The sequence below is a fragment of the Taeniopygia guttata genome, chromosome 10, assembly GCF_048771995.1.
Source record: "Taeniopygia guttata chromosome 10, bTaeGut7.mat, whole genome shotgun sequence".
Taxonomy (NCBI): domain Eukaryota; kingdom Metazoa; phylum Chordata; class Aves; order Passeriformes; family Estrildidae; genus Taeniopygia; species Taeniopygia guttata.
This window is the reverse complement of record NC_133035.1, coordinates 1,732,263-1,756,647: the sequence shown is the minus strand read 5'-3', so window position 1 is coordinate 1,756,647 and position 24,385 is coordinate 1,732,263. Positions and strand designations below refer to the sequence as shown.

Genomic DNA, 24,385 nt, shown 5'->3' with positions numbered 1-24,385 from the left:
TCTGGTACAGATGGTGCTCGCTAATGAAAAACACCAAGCGGGAAAGCAGCGAGCATCAGGGCTGCGGGATGCTGCAGAGCCCAAATCCAGCGCCCCGATCCCAGCTCTAGACACCTGAGCCAGCTGCCAGCACGTCTGCCTGCTCCTGCCCCGGTCCTGCCCTCACTGTGGCAGCTGTAGGTTGTTGGGGCCGGGATGCACTCACAGCCCGGAATGCTCTAAAACACCTCGCTTCATTCCGGCAAGACAAATAGAGATAAGTGACTGAGAAGAGAATTCCAGTTTTGATTAAAACCCACAGACCTGCAAGCGTCGGCTCCCGCCTGAATAAGGATGAGGTTAATATTGGCAGGAGAAAATGAAAACATCTGATGATATCTGAAGCAGAGGTGTGTCAGGGTGCCAGCTTTGAGAAAGGGGTTCACAGCTTTCTCCTGTACAGGGTCTGGTGTACCGAGCCCTTGGCGGCTCCACTCCCTGCAGCCCTGGGAAGGGGTAAGGCAAACTCAGGCAGTGAGATAAGAATTTTCTGGATGAGGGGACGAACGTGCTCACAAGAACGGGCTCTGCAGGTTGGACGAGGGCCATCACTGGGTCCAGCTGTTGGGACTCATCCTCATGGCACAGTGATGGAGAGCTGCGGGGGGTGCGGTGCATTTTGGAGGGGATGTCAAACCGCGCTCCCTCTATGCAGGCGCTCTCCCTTTAAAGCGATGCCGGGGCCGGGAGCGGGAGGAGGCGGGGGCGGGCGGGGGGCGCGGCGCCTCGGTTCGGCGGCGGCTGCTGCGGGAGGTGGCGGCGCCGCGGCGGCGAGCGGAGCCCGGCAGCAGCCGCCAGCCCCGGGGTATGCGGGTGAGAGGCAGAGGAAGGCGGAGGAAGGCGGAGAGCGGCGGGGAGCGGGGCGAGGGAGCCCGGCCGAGCCCTCCCGAGCGGCGGAGGATGCGCCGAGCCCCGCGGAGCCGAGCCCAGCTGCAGCGCGGCGCGTCCCGCCCGGCCGCCGCCCCAGCCCGCGCAGGTAACGGCGGCGGAGGGACCGCGGGCACGGGAATGGGGTTTTGTGTGGGGGGAGAACATCCATCCCCCCGAAAGCGGGGGGGACACCCATAGTCCCTGGGGACCTGCGGCTCCGCAGCGCATCACTCGGCAAGCGGGACTCGATCCCCTCGCAGCGGGGCTGAGATGAGGGAAGGGTCCCCCCGCGGAGTGAAGGGCTCTGCAGGGCAGGCAGAGACAGGGTCGCTGTCCTTTGGGCCCCCCCAGTGCCCCGAGGGGCTGGAGGCCCAGCTCGGAGCGACGGCAGATGCTCAGTGCCAACCTCAAAACCACCCCGATCGAAGCTCGGCTTTGAGGTTGGATGCATCCAGCAACCTCAGGCAGCTGGCGCGGGAGATAGGCAGAGTGTGGTGTGAGGTGACAGGTTCCCATCGTGCCGCCTGCTCCCCGACACCAGCCAACTTTGGGCTGATGCTGTGGGGCACCTGGCCCCCAGTGGTGCTGGTGGGGGCAATGGGAGCTGGTCCTTGCTCGGACTAAAGCTAGAGGAGATGACAAGGGTGCCTGGAACATTCAGCTGGGTCCCCAGGGACTGCTTGCTCCATGATGGATGATACCCCAGGTTTAGCAACATCGGGGTTCGATCTGATCCCAGCCAGGCACTTTGTTTCCAGCTCTCTGTTCATCAGAGGATCTGCCCGGCTAGGGGAGCTGCCTGCGTGCTCCTGGCATCTTGCTCCTCTGCTAAATTAGGGCAAATTGCCAAGCTGGCCCCCTGCTCCCTTGCCCATGCCTCTATGGAGAAACTGAGCCTCATCTCATGTTCCTCGACTTGTACTGGGGCAACCCACCACAACAGCGACTCGAGGGCCCCAGGGCTCTCCTTTTATCTGCTGCGCTGCCAGTGGAGGAGAGAGAGGTTTAATTATCCTCAAGTGTCAGTTCAAGATAGATCTGCTGGGACACAGCTCTTGGCAGGTGCAAAATAACAGGACGTTTTCATGCATGGGAGGCTGAGCTGGGAACAGTTCAGTGGTTTAATTGGAAGGGTTCATACCAGGGTACAGAAAATGGGACGGTGCAGGCTCCAGCAGTGATCCTACGGCTGCAGCTGTGGGAAGGGAAGATGGATGCTGATGGCTAAGAACTTTCTCTGGTGCATTGTTTTGTGGGCTTGGAGCAGAGAGGATGCTCCAGGCTGGTAGCACAACCTCAAGTCCATGCCGTCCTGCGACCTGCGAGGTGCTGATGTTTTCAGTCTCACTTGGTTCCTCAGCTTTTCAGTCAGTTCCCATGAGAGTCCTTGCAGGGCCACTGGGAGATGTGCCCTGTTTTATGGGGCATGTAAGAGCTGAGAATGAGAATACTCCAGAATCAGGGCACTCTGGGGCTGTCTCCTGGGCTAGTGAGGTGCGATGGCCTCAGGGTTTTATGGAACAGCTTTTCCTTCCTCCCTCCTCATGCCAAAATCCCTGAAATGGTTACAGGAGCTCTCAAGCTTTGAAGAGTTTCCATTTGAATCCATGGAGAAAAGCCCCTTCCCTCACCAAGCAGCTCTGGCATGGGCATTTCACTCCCAGGGAGCTGTCCCCACCCTGCCTGGGCTGCCGTGCTGGGTGCACGGAGCATCTGTCTCCTCATCTCCTCATCTCCCGTCCAATGCATGCCATGATTGTTGGCCCCTGGAGCCAGATTTGGATCAGAAAGCATAACCTCCTCCTGCTGTGGCATTCCACATTGTCCACATGGCTACCACAAAATGAGACCTATGTCCAGACCCTGTAATCAGTCTGGTGTGGGACACTCCAGCACGAGGAAGAAGAATGTTTTGGTTTATTTTATCTTATTTTATTTTATTTTATTTTATTTTATTTTATTTTATTTTATTTTATTTTATTTTATTTTATTTTATTTTATTTTATTTTATTTTATTTTATTTTATTTTATTTTATTTTTTATCTAGATATGCTGAGCTTTTCTCTGTGCTCATTCCCTGGGGACCATGGGACACATGTTGTAAAGAAACCATGCCTCCATCTCTTCTGGCTCCTTGGAGGGGACGTGGTATCCTGATTTTCTGGTGAAGTCATGGTGTTGTGCTGTTGCAGTTAGGTTCCTTGTTTTAGGGTCCAACATAATGACTTAGTTGTGCTTCATTTCAGTGCTGGGTGCAACAAGCCAGCCCTCATGCAGTTTCTACAAGCACAAAACAGCAGTTGGCATTAGAGGTCTGGGGTTGGTCCTGTCTCATCTACAGCAACCATGTTCTAATCCTCCTTGCTAATTGCTGGTGTCTTTTTCAGACACTGTGAGAGGACATTCAGTAAATATGGTGAGTTTGTAGTTGTGCTGAGATGATGTTTTCAGGATGACCCAGTTATTAAATGTCATTTTGGCATCATTCCCTTCATGCTTGTGCTTGGTGAATGTTGCCATTTGCTTGTAGTCATGCTCCCGTCCTGCCAGAGTCACATCCCGCCTTTGCAAATCTGCATTAGTGAAACTTGTTGGCTGTTGCCTGGGTGAAAACCTTATGGATAGTCCTGGTGCTGTGAGCTGTGTGGGGCTGGCCCTCATGCAGGAGTGCTGGGCATCTGGCTAGCGGTGGCTTGAGGGAGGGCAGCTCTGAGAGGAGGCTTTCTGTCCTTTGTCATAGTTAACTGTGCCTAAGTCTCTGACAAAGGCATTTTCCAGGTGAGACTGAGGAGCAGAGGCTCCTCCTCACTTCTCCTTGGAGGTCAAGCATCTGGGAGATGGGCAGAACCCTCATTTCTACTCCAACAATCTTTTGGTGCCACCTGTGACAGGAACATATTTAGACTTGATATATATCTCCCGCCTTGACTTGGGCTTTGGATCAAGGCATAAGAGCTTTTGATGCTTGCACACACAATAAGGGGAAAAAAAATTAAAACCACAATCCCCAAAATGTTTGCAAATCCAAGAGCTTATCCTCACTCTGGGTAGGCAAAACTAACCATGGGTAGGATCAGTAAATCACAGAATCAGCCACTTTAATCATCAGACATCAGGGCTGGGACACAGCTAGCACAGAGCAGCATAACCACACTGAGTTCTTGGGAGTATGCTCAGGATCTGGCACCATGGGTTTTCCCTTTAATACCTTTACAGTGAGCAGCTTTGCAATCAGCAGGGATCCCAGCCATACATGGATGGGGTTGGGCTTCAGGATGGGTGTGATGAAGAAACAAAGGCTGCTTATGGTTACAGAGGACACCCACTGAATGAACCTCTTGCTGGGGCTCTGAAAGGGACAGTGGCTCATTCAGGACCAAATGGGCTGAGCTAATGCAAGCTTTGCAAACTAATGCACCTTTGTCAAAGGGGTCTGATAACTTCAACCAAGAAATGAAGTGCTGAGAAGGGAGAACACCCACACTTTTAGCCCAGGGAGGAGATTTAGGCCATCCCTGCAAAGCTGAGAACATCCTATCTGCAGATGAGCACATCAGTGCCAACGGTAAGAACAGTAAAGGCTGGTAGTACAGCATCCCATCACTTTAGCCACTCTCCCACATCCAATTGCCACCAAAGCCTCTCTCCAGTGAGGCCAGTCCCTGCTGCTGGTGAACAGAGGCCGTCCTCTCTCTGTATTGGTGTGCTGGGGAGGTGGATGGTGTATGGTGAGGTGTGCAGGGATCAGGCTGTCCTGGCACATCGCCATCAGTGGTGCACCATACCCCGAGACAGCCACTGCTGAAGCTGACTCTGTGGGGTGTGTGTAGCAGCAGTGGGGAGAAGATGGGCTGGCATCTGGCCTTCAGATCTGTCCTTCTGCCATGCTGAAAGTAAACTCAGAGCCAGAAGTAGGGCAGGTGGCATCTCTCTCACTGGTGCTTGTGTTGAGCCAGGCTGGTGTGTGCTCCACAGGCAGCAGCAAGCCCAGGTCGCCCTGGGGCAAAGTGCCAGTGGAGCAGGACAGTGCATCTCTTGGTAAAGTCAGTAGGGACTCACAGACCCAGCCCACAGGGAGCCCTGCAAGGCTGAAGGTTTTTTCCTAGCATGTTTGAACCTGGGACATCAGCTGGAGCGACAGCATCCCGGGAGCACCCCGGTGGTGTCAGAGTCTGGGGTCAGGCCAGTCCATCTGGAGTTTCATGGCATTATCTCTTAAATGCCTTTAACTGCAATGGGATGGCCTGACTGATTGGATTGTGCTCTGTAATTAATTAGCTGGGTGTGCCGTATGGGAAGCAGCATCAGTGGGAAGAGAGGGGGGAATCTGCTGGCAGGAGCTGTTAAGCTTCAAATATCCATTTCTTGTTAAACCAGCCTTGTGCAGCATTAGTCCCTGGTCACAGGGGGTTCGTTCCAGGGTCATGGCCCTTTTCCTTAAGAGGAAGTGTTGTTTTGCTGCCTGACCATTCCCCCAGAGCCTGTGTCCTGAGTGCCCTAAGCAACTTGCCTGACCTTGGAGACTGCTATGAGGGAAGAGCTTGTTTGGGCTGGGAGGTTTTAGGGGTGGTGAGGGGATGCCCCCTCCTGCCAGGGTGACAGATCCTGCAAGGACTGTAGGATGGCTCCAGGGGTTAGGGGCTGCTGGGCATGGCTGGCAGAATTCCCATTGCTCTTCCTTCCCACACCAGAGCCCATGGGCTTCTCCCCTCTCCCCTCCTGCTCCCAAATTTGCTATGCCTCTGCTCGGCTTCTTTGTCTACTTTTACCATCCATTCGTGCCTTTAAACAGACAGCATCCCCCTTAGGGTGGTTTTCTTCCTTTGTGTTTACTGTGGGGATTAATCTGGACCTGCAGCGTAAGGGAAACCTGCAACAAACGGCTCCTTGTTTATTGTTTGATTTGGGAAATGCTGCTGGGCTGGGCTCATGTCTCAGGTCTGTGCTGTTTTTTAAGGTGTGCATTTTGGGAGTGCTGTGGGAAGAGGGGGTGTCCCTGTCTGCCCTGGGCTGGGGTCTCTCCTGGGCATGGCATCCTTTGGGCCTGGAGTCTACCCCTCCCTGTATGGGTGGAGGAGAGAGAGCTCTTCTCAGGGTGCCTCCCCTGGCAGGTGAGACCTGTTTCCTGCCTAGGTGCCCCCACCAATCCATCCAACACCCATGTGTCTGTCTGCAGCTCTCAGGTTCCTCCAGCACCCATTTGGAATGTGGTGAGCTGGGAAGTTTGCTGCTAACAGGCCCCTCTGTGCTCTTGTAAAATTTCATGCTGGCTCATGATGGGGAAACCGAACTGTGCCCTGTAGTGCCTGCTCAAAATGGTCCCTTCACCTGTGTCTGGGGGTCTGGGATGGGCTGTCCCACTCCTCGATGCTGCAAGGAGGAGGGCAGTGTAAAACTCCAGAGGGTTGGTGTTGCTGTCAAGGTGGAGAAGAGTTGTAATGCCCTCTGCTCCAATGGATGATAAATCTTGGAGAAAAAAAAAAAAGAAAAACCAACAAAAAAAAAGTCATGTGCCTTCCCAGCTTAACCCTCAAAGGAAAACCACGTCATTTTAAAAAGAAAAGCTGTTAAAAATAGAAATTTTTAGCACTAAGAGGAGTCAATGAGCTCTGTTTCAAGAGCTGGGAAACAAAACGCTCCAGGGACTGTGCAGTAAAGTCTTTCCTTTTCCAACTCCCTGAGTGTCAGGTATGGCTCCTCAAGCTTGTTGTTTTCCATCTGGCTGTTCCAGATCCAGCCAGGCTGGATCACTGTGATCACTGGCTGCTCCCAGCTGCTCACTGGGAGTGGGGAATTCACCGTCTTGGGAAGGGACGAAGCTGTGACTCAGACTTGAGTTACATCTTGCCTTGGGTTTCCCACTTGCCAGCAAGGCCGAATGGGAGGTGGTGAGCCCCATGGAGCTTCCTTTCCATATTTATTTAATTTTTAATTGGCTAAGGAGCCCTCTCATTTGCTTCGGTTCTGACTAATGAGACGCGCCTTGTTTTGACAGCGTGTCATAAGCAATAAATTTCTCAGGAGCTTCTGGGCTGTGTGGATGCCCTCATGCTCTTGCGTGGCTCACCCTCCTCCACATCACCCTCTGCTGCTGCCCCAGCTGGGCCCTTGAGCAGAGGAGAGGAGGGTCAGGATGAAGAGTGTGAAATTGGTGATCTCTTTGGGCTAGCCTCAATTGGTGATCTCAAAGCTGCAGATTTGGGGGCTTCCTATATTGTTTGTCTGGGCTGGAAATTATAAAGCAGACATCTGTCAAGGACCCAGACAAGCTGTTGTTTAGCAGCCATGATCTCTGTTGCATTTTCCCAAAGATCTCAGCTGTGCCTCAGAGTGTGAGCATTGTGCCAGGTTCCAGCTAATCTCACCCAGGCCTTGGGCTGGCTGGCAGTGAACCAACATGCCAGTGAAGATTGTATGGAAGACTTTCATTCCCATTAAAAATTCATTTTTTTATTGGAAGGTTTTGCAGGAGCGTGTCTCCTTTGGTGAGGAAAGAAGGGGATGGTCTCTAACAGGAAAATCTAAATGGACCAATGATTTTCAAGGCATTTCCCAGGGGGCTTTACCGAAAGGGGCCTGGTTGCTGCAGAGATGGAATCCCCCTTCCTTCCATCCTGCTGAGGTCAGGATGTGGGGGGCAGTCCTCCTGGGATCCTTGCTCTGGAGCACCCTTGTGTGCGTTAGGAGCATATAGCATAGGTGTTGTGTCCTATAGGTGTTATGTGATGCTGATACACCTGAGGAGAAGGGTCGGACAAGGGCTGCCACCCTGGGGCAGAGATGCTCAGCCACATCTGACCAGAGCAGAAGGGGTTGGATGCTGCTTTGTTTGGATGCCTTGGTGCTGTTTGTCACCTCTTGCTGGGTGCCACTAACCTTCACTGTCCTGGAGTCGTTAAGGGACTGCTTGTGGTTTCAAATCATTGATGGGAAGCACTAACTATTAGCGCTTCTTCTCTTTGTATTCGTGATGGATTCTCTTTAGGCATTGCTCTTAGTGGCTCTCCACTGTTAGCTTTTGTTTTCTCCTCAATAGCTTGTCTAATAAACGCCATTATCTTGGGCACAAATCTACTTCATGTCTCAATTCCACTTGGCGAGAGTTGGTAATAACAGCTGAACAACATCCTTTGAAAAGGGACTCTGTCACCAGCAGCCCTGGATGCCACTTCTCCGCTTCCCACACTTGTCCCCAGAGCAGATAAAGACAAGGGGAAGGCGCGTGGCCGGAAAGCAAAAGGGACATCCTCCTGATAAATTGGATGTCTGAGCAGAGCCGGCAGCAGTCAGTGCAGCAGCTCTGGGGATCAGGGCAGCTTGGGCCCTGCCACCTTGGTCATTAGAGGAGATGTGTTTATGGCCTGGGATCCTTCCTAATTCCAGCCCATTAGAGGAGAAGGATGGTGGTGAAAGGTGATGGCTTGCAGGGAAGATCAGCAGTATTTAGTACAGCTTGAAGGAGCTTCTTATCTGTGGCCAATTCAAGCTATTGCCTCCCAGGCTGAATCTGGTTCTGAAAAGGCTTTACTGGTTGCTGCTGGGTGCTTACGGGGTTTTGGGTCAGCCTGCAGGTCTGTGAGGGGAAGTATTAAGGCAGCTCCGTGTTTTGGCTGAGGGCAGCATGTTCCCAGCCCATGGAGACCTGACCCTGAAGTCACTGCAGTGACTTTTGTTACTGTCCCTACTGCATGGGTAGATGAAGTGGAGGGTGAGCAGTGTTTTAATTAGAACAAATTTTATTTATTTCTGCTGGACCAGGCTGCACTCAGCTGCTGTGTTTTCAGAGGAAATCCTTCCCAAGGAAGATTTCCCATTCTCAGGGGAAGGGGACCACTGATAGGAACAAGCTGCCCCACCTCCTCTCTCAACTGTCCCATTGCTGGCATGTCTGGCTGCTTCCAGTATCTGTCCCCTCCCTGAGTTATAAATACTTTATCCTCTCAGTGCCTACTGCATCAAATATTTTTTTTAATGGCATTTTCTTTTTCTATTTTTTCCTGACTTGGTTCTTGTATTTCAAAACATGCCCGCCACGCGCATGGCGCTCAGACAGGCTCTCGGCTTCCCCCCAAATGTAATTGCTTTCAAACTGCAGATAGTTGGCGAAAGCAATTTTCTCTCCATTACAGAAGACTCCAGCTCCTCTCATCCTTCATGCAAGTCACTGTCCCCCAGCCCTGCCTTCTCTGTGCCACTGTGCAGTGCTCAGCACTGGGGGCTGGTGGTGCCTCCGCTTTCCCAAATGAAGCTCTTGCTTTTCTGGGCTTGAGTGGTGCATGGTGGGGACTTCTCTGGGGGAAAAATGTGGTTTCTACCAGAGCTTCTGCTGAGCAAGGGCGATGCTCTGGCAGCAAAGCCCTTCCCTTGGCCACGCCGATCTCCCTGGTGAGATGGGTACCTGTGCCAGGCACGTGTTCAGCGCGGTTTTGCAGCTCCACCATGCACACATTTAACATGCTCTTTCTGTCCACAGGACGTGTTGGGCTTTCAAAGACATTAATGATGGAAAATAAATTGGAATCCTAGAGAAATAATCTTTAGGCATTCTCTGTAGGCCTTGTCTTGCCTTGCCTTCCTCAGCCATGTTGAAGGCTGTGGCTGGAGGGGAATATAAATGAGTAGGAGCCCCAGGTCTCTGTGATCTGTTGTGATAACTTGTGCTCAGTGGATCTCGCTGCAGGGAGCCTGTCCACTCACTGGTGCTGATAAACTCAAGGCAGGCTGGAGATGGTGGAAGTCTTGAAGGGTTGCTGGACCTTCTGGAGGGTTTGGGGTCCTGACTTAAAGGAGGTTGAGGCACACCAGGTTTTCCAAGGGTCTGTGCTCTGCTTGGGGGGTTTTAGTGTTACTCTGGCATGGGGCAGCTGTTGTCTTTGGTTCTGCACCAACCTGTCCCAGGGAACCAGGCCATTGTGTCAGCTGCCCACACTGCAGATGGAGTTAGGTGAACCTGAACATGCTCCATGCACACTATGGCTGCAGTGTTCCCTGCCCTGTGCTCAGACCCCCTAAGGTGCTTGGAGGGGTCCCCCAGGACCACCACCCACAGCAGGTAGGGATCATGCTGGTCATCACCCCTGAGATGTCCCTACTGAGGCCAGCAGCATCTCCAGGTGCACCCAGAAATGTCTTGTCTGTGCACCCTCACAGCAGGAGAGGATGCAGTGGCTTTGTCAGCATCACAGCTTTCGGTCCCTGGAGGAGAGCCAATGTGCCATAAAACCTGCTCATTTCTCCTGCCCTGCTCCTGCAAAGTGAGTGCAGTGCTGGCACGGACTGGGAGTCCACAGGGAGCCATAGCTCACACTGGCCTCTGGCGAGAGGCTGTTAAAGCACCTCTGCCTATCTTAGGTGGCCCCTGGGCTGCTCTTGGACATGAACCAGCCTTGTAATGAAAGCTTTCTCTATGTCTGTTTGTGTTCTGAGCATCAGTTTAATGTCTGAAAAACCCTGTTGCAGCAGAGCCCGCAGCACTTCAAAGACACCACAGGAGAGGAGGGGGCTCTGTAGGGACCCTGCTTATGCCAGGTGTGGAGAGAAACGTGGCTGGCCACCACAGCCAGTTTCCTACTTCCAAGGGATTTGGCTTGGTGTGTTAGGGAGGCATTCAGCTTCGCTCCCACAGCTTTGTTTCCACATGTACACATCCATACATGGTATGTACAAGTCTCTGAGTCTTGTACATACCGTGTCCTCCTAGCCTTGCATATTTGGAGATGCCTATATGAAGAGCTGAGGGTTTGGGTGGGGACGATTCATGGTCTGAAACCTGCTGTAGTTGTCACATTAGCATGTTGAGTGGTACTTGTGCATCCCTCTCTTATGGGATGATGCTGGTGGTTTCCACTTCTCACTAGGATGGAGTCAAGACTGTCTGGCTGCTCCAGGGTGCTCCACAGCTCCCCAGAGTGGTACTTCTTGCAGTGGTATCCTCCCAGTCATGCAGTTCTGTGTTGCCTTTATGGTGTCAAGTTCTGAATGAGCTTGGGCAATTTGCTTTATAAAGCAATGCACTAAATATGTCAACACTCAGTGCATGTTTTTAATATAATATTTCAGATTGTTTTGAAAGAAGCCAAGATCCTGCTTTTCCTCTTCATTAGGAACATTTTATATGAAAGAGATGAACAATAGAGAGAGTTTGCCAGACAGAAAGCTTTCCCAAGTATTTGTTGCTGCTGAGAAATCAGCTGCTTTTTACAAAAAAAACCCTCAATGCATAACTATCAGGACAATTAAGCAGCTTGTAAGCTGCCAAGGAAGGTTGTAGAATTGGCTTTGCTGGAGATGTTGGAGGCCAGGCTTGACCGTAGCCGTTGGGTGTGCTTTAGGCACAGTAAATCCCAGTTTCCAAAGGGGGAGTGGACTAAATGACCCACCAGTAGCCCCTGGGCTCCTGGGAGTTCCACACAGACAGTCTGAGTTGCTCTGGCATGAGCAATTCCAGGCTGATGGAGTGAGTGGGTTTGTGAATCTCGTGCTGTTTCAGGCCAGAATTGATGGCTTTGGCTTTTAATTCACTTCCCAGCAGGACCAGGGTTGGTTTCTGTCCTGGTCTCCAGCTGGGAGACTTGGTCTCCTGCCATGGAAAGGGTAAGACCTTCTGCCTGCCTGGTTGCAAAGCTCTGTTCTGGCTGATGCTACTAAAAAGAAAAGAAACCCAAAAAATCCCACTGTGGTACTTTAATCAGGGAAACTGGGTTCCTGTCTTTTCTCCAAAGAGTTTCTCTTTCATCACAAGTTAGAGGAAATTTAGAGGGAACTGAAAACTTCCCTCTTCAGTGAGGACACACCTGGAGAGATGAGGGCAGGAAGCTGTTTCCAAAGCCCCTGCCAGCCCTAGCTCTCTTTCCATCAGGCCTCCACAGCTGAGGTCCCAAGAGGTGTTCTGGGATAACTTCCTTGTGAAAGGGAGGGCAGCCAAGAGCCTGGAGTTTCCTGTCATGGAAAAGCCTGTCTGACAGGCAAGGGAGCACCAGCCATTAGCTGGGGTGGCTGGCCATGGGGAAGTGGACCCTGGAGAGGGATTGGAGTGAAGAGGGCAATCCTACAGCCAGAATCAGGGCAGGAGAAACACTCCAGAGGTGAGACTGTGCAGATGTTGGCATGACAGCTGGCTGTGCCAGAATGTGGGCTGTGGTGGGATGCTCTGCCCAGGGCAGGAGGGCACTGACTGACTCTGAGGTGAGACCTGGCATTTTGTGTGTGTGCTCACTGCACACACACACTGCTGCTGGGCCTGGGAGAGAGTCCCTGTGGATGCTGCTGCCCTGCTGCACCCAGGACAGGCAGGATCTGGTTTTCCTTCACCTCCTGGTAATCCTGGACTCAAATATTCTTCCTGCAGATCTGGTTTTTATCTTTCTTTTCTTTTATTCTTTTTTTTTTTACCACTCCTAAATGGACTGTTTAAGCCTATTCTTTTGTTTTCTGTGAAAGGAGCAGTAAATCCTTTATCCTGCCTGGCTATTTCTGTGTGTGTATTTTCTCATTGTGCTCTAGCTTGTCAGCTGTGTCAAAGCCCAGAAACCTTGGCCTCTGTTGGACTTCAGACGTGGATTTCTCTGTATTTAACAACAGACTCCCTTGGACTAACAGTTCTTTTTTCTCCCCTTGGTGTCTTTTTTTTTTTTTTTTTTTTTTTTTTTTTCAGAGAATGTCTGGTTAAAAAAATCCCTGAAAAGAGGGAGTGAACAGAGTCGTTGTTGGGTTCGTTCCCAGCACATCATGGCAGTGTTGGCAAGGAGTCCCAGCCAGCGTGTCCTCCTGTCCCCCCATGCCTCTGGGGTAGCAGGGCTGCCCAGGGAAGGGGAACCCCCCTGGGTGAGGGAGTTTTCCAGAGATTAGCTGGACTCGGCGGGTGCCTAATGCTCAGGCAGTGGCTGTGATGAGCACAAAGGCAGGATTGAGGTGGGATTAGCCGGGAGAGGCGGATGCATGACTGCCTCTGTGCTGGGGCTGTGTGCCAGCTCCATCTGCCCTGCTCACCCCTGGGAGCAAGTGTGGGGTGTCTCCCGGGGGGATCTGATGGATTTACAGCCAGGCAGCCATCCCCATGGCTGCACAGAGGAAGAATGGGCTGTGGCACTGATGGCTGCAGGAGGGATCAAGGATGGTGGCAAGTGAACTGCAGCCCGCTCTGTGCCCTGACAGTGGTGGCAGCAGCCTCAGGAAGCCAAGAGAGGCTGGAGAATTGGCTTTGCTGGAGATGTTGGAGGCCAGGCTTGATGACTGGGCACTCTTCAGGCGTAGTAAATCCCAGTTCCAAAGGAGGAATGGACTAAATGACCCACCAGCAGCTCCTGGCCTCCTGCAAGTTTCTGAGCTGTGCTGGCATGAGCAATTCCAGGCTGATGGAGTGAGAGGGGTTGTAAAGCTTGTACTGTTTCAGGCCAGAATCGATGGCTTTGGCTTTTAACTCGCGTTCCAGCAGGACCAGGGCTGGGTTCTGTTCTGGTCTCTAGTGATGAGCCCAGCAGCCAGTGACCCACATTCCCTGGGGTCAGCTCCACCAGCTGTGCTGGTGCTCCATGAATGCCATGGCAGCTCACAAACCAGGCAGCATGGGCGTTTGTGTGAGAACAAAAGAATAAACAATGGAAACTGTGATTAATTAGTGCAGCTAATTAGCAATGTGCTTGGCCTGGGCTGGAACTTGGTGAAGTGCCAAAATCAGAGGGGAAGCCACAGGAGAAACTCTGATTGGAACTGCTTTGGGGAGGGAGTAGGGAAGAGGAGAGGATGCCTTCCCAGCACCTCTTTGCAACTTGCCACCCAGACAGGTCAGACTGGGGCTGGCACTGGCCTTACAGCCTGTTGCCATCCCCAGCAGCATCCTCCCATTCCCTGCTGCTGCCTGTGCCGAGATCACTTCCCTGGCCACAAGCAGCATCGGGAGCTGGGTGTTGCACCAGTGCTGCAGGTGTTAATTAATGAGCCCTCATTAGGGTAGGTGGAGTTGCCTTCCCCATGGAATAGGACCCTGCTTGCTCATCTTCCCCTACACTGTACAGCTGCCTTTTTCTTTGCTCTCCATTTGCAAATTAGTGCAAGGACCACGATCAGCAAACAAATTTGCAGCGAGCTCATGGCGGGCTTGGAGATTTGGAAGAATCCTTGGCAAATATTTGCCAGCCTCCACCGCAAACCTCGTGAATACTTTTCATGACAGAGAGATGCTGAGCTTAGCTGACAGCTTGGGGTAGCATGGCAGACCTCGGGTAGGGGATGGCTGCTAAAAAATGCCTAAGAGGTATTTTTAACTTGCTTCCACCCCTCCTGTCCCCTGCCCTCACGCTGTGTAGTGTGGAGATGGGATACACCTGAGCCCCATGCTGGATGGTGTGTGTGGGTGTGAGGGCCAGCCTGTGGGCACGGGGACACTGCCATGCTGCACCCACAGCATGGTGCTGCGGGCCAGGGGGAATGGCTGAGCACCCCACAGCTGCTTTTTTAGTCTGTGGGGCACAGGGTGGGTATGGGAAGGGTCCCTGCAGGGATGTGTGAGCTGCAGTGCCCTTTGATGTCACCGGTGGATGGGTGGGGATGGGTTTGGGCCCAGCAGCCCGAGGTTTGGTCCTGGGTACCAATGGGCACTGCGGGGCACAGCGGTGCCTGCGGGCTCGGGGGGCTCCACTCTGCTGTGCCCAACCCCTGCCCCGGTACTGTTCACCTTCCTTGTGGCCGGGTGGGGAATATTTCATTGTATTTTCACTAGTACCATCATTTGGGAGATGTGTAATAGTGCTTTAATCATTTTAAAGGGTCTGTTTTAATTAGGGGGCTTGGACTAGGTGACCTCCAGAAGTCCCTTTGAACCCTAACAGTACTGTGACTGCAGCCGTAGCAGGATCACATCATTGCCATTAGAAGGTGGCTGCACCTAAATGCCATTTGCTCAGCGAGGTCTGAAGCAGTGCCCTTTGGAGTAATTGGGAAATGTGGCCCCTTTTTTGAGGACAGGACAGTCTATTTTTCAAAGTGCCATCACATTATTATTAATTTGTGAAACACTGACTGCTCAAAACTGTTTGAGATGCAAAAAGAGAATGTGAGTTCTGCCTTGGGGACCTCTCCACTAAATAAATGTATTAAATCAAACTCTTGCTGGAGAGGAGAGTGCTGCATGTGAAGGTGAAGCTGGTTAGAGGATGGGTGGATGTATCACCTCCATCAGCAGAGAGTCTTGCTTCCCTTTCAGTTTTGAATTTGGGAGTAGTGATCACAGATCAGTGGGTCAAGGATCTGCTTTCTCTTAGCATTTCCTAGGTGCCAGTGCAACCCCTTGACCAGTGAGGAATGAAGAGAGCTCCCCTTGTCTTGTGAGACCCTTTGGCTGGGCCTTTTGAGCTGGGGGAGCCTTCCCTTTCATGTTCATGGTTGTGTGCATCAGCACAGGCCAGGGGCTGCTTGTCCAGGTGAGCTTGTGCCTTCTCTCCTTCCCCACTAGTGATGCTGGAAGCACATAACACCCTCTGGGAAACTGCTCCCAAGAATCACCCTGTGCCTGGCAGGAGCTGCTGGACCTCTTCAGGTATCCAAATCTGCTCAGTGTCCAGATCTAAGCAGATCCCACTGCTTTGCTCTCCTTGATGATGGAGGAGCAGGGGAAATAAGAGCAATACAGAAAAATATCAATATTTTAATTTCTTCACTTTCCTAACTTTCAAGTCAGCCTTTGTGTGGGGTTGGGTTTGCTTGGTGTGTGCTTGAGGCCATGTGTTTCCAGACTGACACCTTCTGTGCCTTCCCACCCACAGCCCCCTGTGCCTGGGAGCCATGAGCCGCCCGCTGAGCCGCCGGAGCAGCCTCCCAGCCACAGCCCCACGGCACTCTTAGGCTGCCCTGCTCCCCTGGAAGGTGCTCATCGCTGCCCAGGAGAACTGGCTGCACCTGCACCCAGCTCCTGCATCCCTCCCAAGGTAAGGATGTCCCTGAAAAGCAAAGGCAACCCAATTTCACTTGGAAAATTCAAGTGCAATCAGGTTGTTGCTGTGTCTTTGCATCTCCTACCTACTCCTCTCCCCCTCGTCTTGCTGGCATGAAAGGTGCTGGCTTGGGGTTGAGATCTCTTGCAATTAAATGGTGATTTTGAAGGCGGGTTAGCTGCTGGTGAAGCCTGTTGCTTGCAGACTGTATCCCATTGGAATGTGCTCATAGTTTTAGAAAGTACTCTGCTGCTGCAAGGCGCCAGGCTTGGGTGGGACTGGTACCTTGTGACTGCCTCAGCTTCCCTGATGCACCTCTGAGGATAACTGAGTATAATTTTCCTCTTAATGATACTCTGGAGGCTTCCCAAGCACGAGCCACCTTTTCTTTCAACTGTAAAAGGCCTTTAGGGTGTTGAAGGTTTCCTGCCATGGTAGAGTAAGGAATGGCTGGGGCAGGGCATTTGGGAGGGGGCCAAGGCCCTCTCCCAGGGAAACACCCTTGTCTGCTCCTTGCACTTGGCAGTAGGGTTTTTTAAAAATTAAAAAAGTAGAGGTCAGCTTGTGGAGAGTGAGGAGGGGCTGAGGCTGATGTGGCCCAGCTGCCCTCCCCATGGGTGGAAAATCAGTATTCGTGGAAGAGGAGTGAAAATCAGGATTCAAAACAAAAAAAAACCCCATGATTTCTGGGGTGGTTTTGGAGTTGAGATTTTTGGGGCCTCCTATTGTCGAGCTTCTCCATGCAAACAGAGATATCAGCTGTGTGCAGCAGCATGTGAGAATAGCAGCTTCTTCATGTGTGACCCCACACATGGGCAGGGGAGCTGAGGCCTGGAGGAAGATGAGGATGCTACCAGCTTATCCCAGGATGGACATGGGCATGAGACTCCTGTTTTGAGAGGTCTGTGAGAAAATCACAGTGAACCCAGAGAACTAAAAGTAGGACTCGGAGCTGTGGTCTGCCTTGTCCTGGTTCACTTTGGGAGCTCCCTACCTGGAGCTGGGATCAGCTGGGATGCTCCAGCTGGGAAGCACAAGCCAGTTAGCACTGGGAAGACTGACATCCTCAGGCTATAAATATCCAGCCAGCTCTAATCCTCCCAGTAGCTCCATCACTGCTGTTTTCCTAAGAGTTATTTGACTCTTTATGTTGCACTTCTCAGACAAATGGCTTTTAAATAGAACCTCTGCTAACTCGTTAGGCCTCCTGTCCAGGTCACTTCCTGCATGGGTGATTTATAGGGCTGCTTTTAACAGTTTATTAACTTTCAATCGCCGGGGCCAGTCAATCAGAGCCCATCCCATTAGCTGTGGTGAGTGGCTGCCCGGGGCATCAGGCCCTCCTGCTGCCTCCATAGCTTCTGGAGAGGCCTCGATGCTCTGAGACCAGCCATGGTGAGAGATGGGAATGAACAGGAGGAGAATTCAGATAAGGAGGAACAGATCTGGGATGGATAAGTGAATGCATAAGGGTTAAGGAGATAAAGGGGCCTGTGATCATATCTGGGAAGGTGGCTTATCTCCTGCTGTTGGTACGTGATTCCTTGGCTGCATCTCCTGCAGTGTGTGCTGAACTGTGTGGTGATGGGAGAGGAGTGCCAGGGCTTGGTAAAGAGGCACCTGCTCCAGACTACTCCAGCCAGCTGCAGCTGCAAGGCATCACAGCTGGAGCATGCCTGGGTAGGATGTCCCTGTATTAAACCCCTCTTGTGGCAGTGCCAGAGATACAGCCTTTCTCCTTGCCTAGTGAATTTGCAAGTCCCTTTAGCTCCTGGCACCCCATCTGATCCAGTGGGCTGCCTTGAGCCTAGTTCCTGCCATCTCAAACTCTCCTCTGCATCTTCCTCTCCCTTGGAGCCGAGCAGAGCCAAGCCCTGCAGCCCTGGCACAGTGGTGAGTGGGGCTGAGCAAGCAGACACCAGTCCAGCTGGGAAATCCAAAGGAGATGGAGATTGTAAGTGATGTGAGTCTGCAGCAATAGCTTTGATTATCTCTGGTTTAGTTGCTCCTCTCCCCGCCATGCCCTGTCTTTGTTCCACCCGTGCTCAGAGATGTTATTCAGTGGAGTTTTCCAGCTCTTGGTAACAGGGAGAAAAAAACCCTGAACTCCTGCACAACCAGAACTAATGAGCTCTCTCTGGAAATAAAAGCATCCTAAGGACAGCCTTGTGATACGGAACATCCCGTTCTCTGTGGCTGCTCTGGCCACTGCCTCTGAGCAATGGCCCAGCACAGGGCTGTTGGGAGCTGAGCAGAGCTGTCACCTCCCATCCTTCCCCCCAGCCATCGCTCATGGGAGGCATTGAGAAAGCTGAGCCATGGTTTGCTCCTCTGGCAGAGCTCTGCTGTGGGGACAGGGATTTGGGAACATTTGTCCAACACTGTGATGCAGAGCCCATCACCTTGTACATCTCGCAGGACAGGGCAAGGAGGGGTCACCTGTTCCCACAGGTCAGGACCAGCTCTTACTGGCTCAGAAAGGGATTTAGGGAACAGCCTGTCTCTCATCCCTGGCTGGAGTGGAGAGGTGTAAGAAGGTGGGCTCACTGCAACCCCATGTGTCTGAGGGAACACAGACCTGCAGTCCTCGAGGGCTGTCAGGGTTGTCAGGCATCTGGCTGGGAGAGAATTTGTCTTGCAGCAAAGCCGGCGTCTGAAAGCCATCGCTTCTGATGTGCCCATGATTTGATGAAACCTGTGTCTCCTTTGTCATTCTTCTGTCTCTGTCTCAAATCCCAGAGCAAAGACAGAGAACTTGCTCACTGACACAAGCAGGTTTTTTTCCCCTCCACCTTTAAATATTTATTCTGAGCTCTCAAGATAGACACGCTGTGATCTCGGGGGCCTGCCTTTGTGTTGGTAGTGTCTTCTGCCTGGCAGAACAGGGCTGGCTGCCCTTCCCTCTGGGGAGCACAGGCAGAGCCTACTCCTGCTCCTGCTGCCCCGTGCTGGGTCCCAGAGGAGTGACATGAGGTGTTCACCTCTTCCTACACATGTGCTCCCATGGGAACAAACCCAAGACCCACAAAATGCTGTCTGGAGAAGGTGTGGGTTGGGAGTTGCCTTTCTGGGGCTGAGACAGAGGTAAAAGCAGCCTGGTGCATCTGGTGTGCTCTGTTGCTGGGGTGGCACATCCCAAATGGTGCCCACCCCTCTGTCCCCTGCCTGACTTCCCCTGTCCCTGTTAGCACACACAGCAGCCACTGGAGGCTTTCCTCTTCCTCCCTGCAGCTTGTCAAGGTCGTGCAGGCAACTGGAGCAACACTGCCAGCCTTGGCTTTGCAGCCTAAGCTGTGGTGCTGTGCTCAGCTGTGACTTTCTTTCCCTTCCCTCCTTTTCTCCATTCTTGCTGTACTTCTCCAAGCCTTCCTGGTGCTGCTGCTTGGGTACACAGATTGCAGGAAGAGCAGCCCCATGCCACTGGATGTATGTGCCTGGCATGCCAACAAGGAGCGAGGCTGGTGCTGGCAGCTCAGCCTGGGATGTGCCAAAGCAGAGCCACGCTGCAGGCACTGTCCCATGGTTCCCTTCAAAACAAGAGATGCAATCTGATCTGGCTGCAACTGCCACCTTCCAAGCATTTTTCCTGGAAACTGGCTCTCCTACAGAGCTGTCTCACCTCTGCCCCTGCCATGGGGTTCTCTGGACTCAAGGGAGAGGGGATTTTGCATCTGCTCCTAGTAGCTGGAGTATGGTGATGTTAAACTCCTAGGAAAAAAGCCAGGAGCTGGTTTCTCAGCAGCTCTGCAAGGGATGAGAGGATGTCTGCCTTTCCAGGTGAGTACACAAATCGCTACCTCTGCCTCCAGCTGCCACAGCCCAGGCATCCTGCTCAGCAGCTGGCACTCATCAACACAGAGGCTTGTCCCCAGCTGCCCCTGGCAGTGCCAGCCACAGCTCCCCAGGACCTGTATGGGTGTGGGCACCGATGCAGAAAGGAAATCCTTTGCAGAGGCCTAAGACTGGATGGCAGGTGCAGCTCTACCAGGAGATGCCTTGAAACCAGCATGTAGCCAAAGGCAAGAGGAGGCAGAGTAGACAATAGCTGATATAGTGGGATGTTATTTTTTTGTTGTTGTTGTTTTTGAAGAGAAATAAATTAAAGCCAGGTGAGGAAAACTGAGTTCCAGTAAGCTGCAAAGTGATGAGGTTGGGACCATGGGGATGGTTTCCTGGGCTGCTTTTCTCACCCCTACCTGCCCCCTGTCTGCACCCATGATGGGCTGGCAGCAGCAGCACCAGCTCTCTTAACTCTTGCTGAATGTCTGAACAGAATGGCCTCATTAGCAGGGAAAGTTTCCTTATGATAAGCTGGTGCTGCTGTAAGAAGTGCAATTATCTCTCATTTCTGCTCTCGCAACTCTGGGCATTGAAGTTTCCTGCTCTTACACCATGTCATGGCCAAGCTCTTGTGCACAGGAGGGTGCCGCCAGGAGAAAGAAATTATAACAAGGACGTTTTTTGGAAAGAAAAAGAGATTTTTTTCATTAAGGATTTGTTACCACTTGGTTGTCTCACTGGGTCAGAACTGCTGTGCCCATGCAGTGTGATGCCACCCTCGGCCTCCCCATCCTGGTACCTGCCTGCGTGTGGCTTGGTTGGGGTGGTGGCAGACAGTGTTTTGCATGGAAGGCAGAGGACCTGTGCCCTGTGTGTGTGTGTGTCATCTCCTATTGTGCCTGTGCCCTGGCCTCCTCGGGGTGTCACCCCTTGCCCAGGGCTGCAACACCCCAGGGCTCTTCAGCTCCAGCGGGACTTTTCACTGAGCAATGCATTCGCAGCAGCAGCCAGTGCCAGCAGTGTGTCTCCAGAGTGAAAACCTGGGGCCTGAGACGTGTAGGAAATATTCCTTCAAGATGCAGGCTTTTTCAGTCATTGGTCATTTGACCTAACAGAACTGCGTGTCACTTTGTGAGCCACGGGGAAGCCTGCCAGAGCACACACAGAGGATGTTTGCAGCTGGATATTGTAACAACTTAGGAGCAAATGGTTGGGATAAGTCATATTTCATCAAATCGGCCAAGAAAAAGATTGGTGATTAATTCTTTTTAATAAACAATGGTGAGTAGTGTGGCTTGCTTTGAGCCTGACTGACTTTTACAGTGATTCATGGATTTTTCCACAGGAAAAACCACCTTTATGGTGATTGCTGGTGTGTGGGGTGCCTGCTTGCCTTCATGAGTAATTCCCCCCAGCTCCAAAAGCACCAGAGTGTGGAAAAATGATGAACTTCTCCGCAGGAGCTGAGAGGGAGGAAGGGTGTGCGTGGCTCCACCACCACAGCCAATGACTGCGTCCCTTCAAAGAGCATTGCAGGACGTGGGAGAGGGGGAATTTCACTGCCAGAAATGTTGAAGGAGGCGAATCTTATGGAAAAATGAGTAGAGCTGCGATGTCCCTGTGCACTGTTCTGAGCTGGCCAAGCGAGGCCATTTGGGACTGGCTAATGGTCCTCTTTGCACCGCGCTGCCCCATTCCTCCGGCAAACCAAACACCTGAGCAGAAGAGTCCCGGCATCCCATCCCTAGTTAAATTGGTGTTCCATTCTTTGCTCTTCCCAGCCCTTCATGCTGGAAGCCGGCCAGGCTCCGTGGCTGTCGTGCGCCCGGGATTCGTGGCTGTGGGGCGGGAGCGTGCGGCCGGGGGCGCGGTGTGCGTCTGTGTGATGCTGCTTTTTCCAGCCCGCCGGGGTGGGATGGGGAAATGCCGGGCGAGGCACAGTCAGAGGTGTGAGCAGTGCCTGCGCCTCGCAGGCGGCGCCGGGGGCGGCGGCAGCCCTTGCTGCGGTCGGGTTTGTTTTCTTGTTTGGAGATGTAGTTCTGCTGAGATAAACCTTGAAACATAATTTGGTTCCTTGGTGAGGTTTCTTTTTTTGACTCTTGGTGAAAAATACAGGTATTTGGCTAAAACTCTGAGTTTCAGAGTAAGGGAAAGGAAAGGTGGCACAATGGTGGGAGAGGTTTGTGTAGAGATGCAGCTGTGAAGAAGGAAGAAGCAGCCTGGAAGTTGGTCCAGCCTCTGGCAGGAGCAGATAGGCTGATCCATCCCTCGGTGCAGTAGCACCCTATGGTTACTGCATAGGTGACTCAGGCCACCAAATGCCCAGCCTGGTCCCCTGTCCCTTCAGTCACTCTCAAGCACTACAGGGGCTGCATTCTCTGACCAGCATCCCACTGCCTCCTGATCCTCCTTCAGCCCTCCCTCCACCGCAGTGCCCACCCCGCATTCATTATGGTGCCCATGTACTTCTCTAAGCCCAATATACTTTGAATTACTGCTCATCTATTCCTCTTGACATCCTCACGCTCATAACTAGGGAGCCTGCATTACCCGTTTGCACATCTGTCAAGCTGCGTGTTCCTTGGCCATTTCCAGAGATACATAAAATTGCCCGTGGTTATGACATTATTGACAACCCGCCCCGTCTCCTTCCCCCTCCCCAAGCCCAAATGGCTGCCTTGCTTTATGAGGATTGATATTTGGGCAGTAAATATTTTAGAGCCTCATCTGATGAGTGTGTCTGTGCGGGTGAATACATTTGTGGCTGAGGACAGATGTTGGAGCTATCTTCATTGGAAATGCAGGGCCTTGTCTTTCTCCCTCCTGCCTTTGCAGCATCTCTGTCATCTCTCTGCAGCTTCTCAGTGCTGCCTGTTCCCAGTGGGAAGATGGAGAAATTTAGGGAAAAACCAAGCAGAGGTTGACAGGAAGGACAGGAGCTGGCAGAGCTCTGTAAGGTTGCATTGCTGCTGGGTTCCCATGCTCCCATGTACCTCAGCAGGAGGATTGAATTTCTGTGGCAAGGTGTTTTCCTTCCTTGAACCCACAGAATCCACCAATTCCTGCGATGCTGAACAAGTAGCTTCAGCCCTTTTGAAAAGAAGACTGCAAGTATCAGATTGTCCGTGGTTTCCAAAGGATCTATTCTGACTCCTGTTCTGAAAAGCTGCTTCATCACTCAAAGTTTCAAAATGTACTTCAGTAAATGCCACTAATGAGGAAACAACTTAGGAACAGCACAGCCTGGGTGATCTGAACCATTTTCTTATCTTGCTGAGAAAAGCAAAGGAGCCCATTTTCAGCTCTTCAAAACGATTTGCTCTCTTAGCTTTCAATCAGCAAAATAGAGTGATGCCTGATTCCTAGGGAAGAGGACTCTCAACTTCTGCAGAGTGAATTGAGGCTGGGCTGGGCTGGGGTTTTGGGAATCACAGCTCTCCTTGGGCTGGATCTAAGCTGTGTGTACCAGGATCCAGGGAGCTTTCAAAAATATGTCTGCACTCCCAACTTTCTGGGAGTTTTGCTTGAATTACCAAGCAGAATTGTCCTTGTACGGGGATCCAAGCCTGGCATGGGACTCTGGTCTCTTCCCTTCAGGGAGGACAATGGCTTGGGGATCTGGCATGAGTTCCTCTCTGCACACAAAACGATTGGAGCATGTGCAAGGCATGTCAGCCCTGCTCCGTGATTTCTTCTTGCCATTTTGCTGCTTTTTCCCCTCTCCAAGCCTGGAGCAAGTGCATCCAAATGTGTGAAACATCAGCTGCCTGGGGGCGGCTTTGCAACCATTCAGTCCTTGCAATCCCTCGGAGTCTTTGTCAGGAGAGCAGGAGCTTCCTGGCTTGGTTCAATCCCTCAGAGTCTTTGTCAGGAGAGCAGGAGCTTCCTGGCTTGGCTCAATCCCTCAGAGTCTTTGTCAGGAGAGCAGGAGCTTCCTGGCTTGGCTCAATCCCTTTTTAGGAGAATGGGATTTTCCTGGCTCTGCAGCGGGTGCTGTGCTGGGCTGGTCCCTGCTGCTGGGGTGAGGGGGTGTGGAGGTGCTGGGCTGGCAGTCACCCCCTCCAGCACGTCACCCAACGCCAGCTGTTCCCAGGCTGTGGGTGTCCCTTTCCTGACGGGAGCAATGTGGTTCGGGGTAGGGAGTGGGAGGGAGTGTTTCTGGTTGCTGCAACTTGAGGTTTGAAGCTGTTGTGTAGGCAATGGGGTCCCCAAGAGGGCAGATGGATTTCCAGGGGTGGCCCGTGTGCCAGAGAATGTCACCTGTGTTCCGCTGTGCTGTTGAGTGCAGGTGGTTAAGTGGAAGATGGAGTCCACTGTGCCTCTTACATCCAGTTTGCTCACTCAGGGAGATATCTGTGTCATCGAGGAGCTGTACAGGACAGCTCTGTGAAGGTGCTGGGAGAGTAGGAGGTGCCCAGCTCCATTTGCAAGGGCTCGGTGTCTCCACCTCCACAAAGCCTGGCTGCAGGAGCCACGTGCCCAGAGGAGGTGTTCAGTGGCCTCATTGAACTCATCGATGAAGGATGCTGCCCTGACCCTGGCCAGTCTGCTCTTTTACAGCACTATAGTATCTATTTATTTATGATTTCCGTGGGTGGTGTTTTGGATGATCTATTGAGCCAGAGTGAGATATTTTGAGGCACAGTGAGATATTTTAAAAACATCTCATCACTCTGGAAATATCCATGGTGCGATAGCTGTGTATTAGTCATTCGGAAAGGGAGTGATTTCAATGAAAGAAAAAACATTTCATCTTGTCAGAGCATTTT

The 24,385-nt window shown here is 52.2% G+C and overlaps 1 protein-coding gene across 2 annotated transcripts in view; it reads left to right on the top strand.

Annotated features, from left to right (window-relative positions):
- Nucleotides 1–777: 777 nt before the first annotated feature.
- LINGO1 (leucine rich repeat and Ig domain containing 1) overlaps nt 778–24,385 on the top strand; it is a 156,017-nt gene continuing 132,409 nt past the window's right edge. For both annotated transcript variants that reach the window (XM_072934179.1, XM_072934178.1), the window contains exons 1-2: nt 778–1,015; nt 15,669–15,830. The gene's annotated coding sequence lies outside the window, so the exon portion shown is untranslated. The remainder of the gene's footprint in view (nt 1,016–15,668; nt 15,831–24,385) is intronic.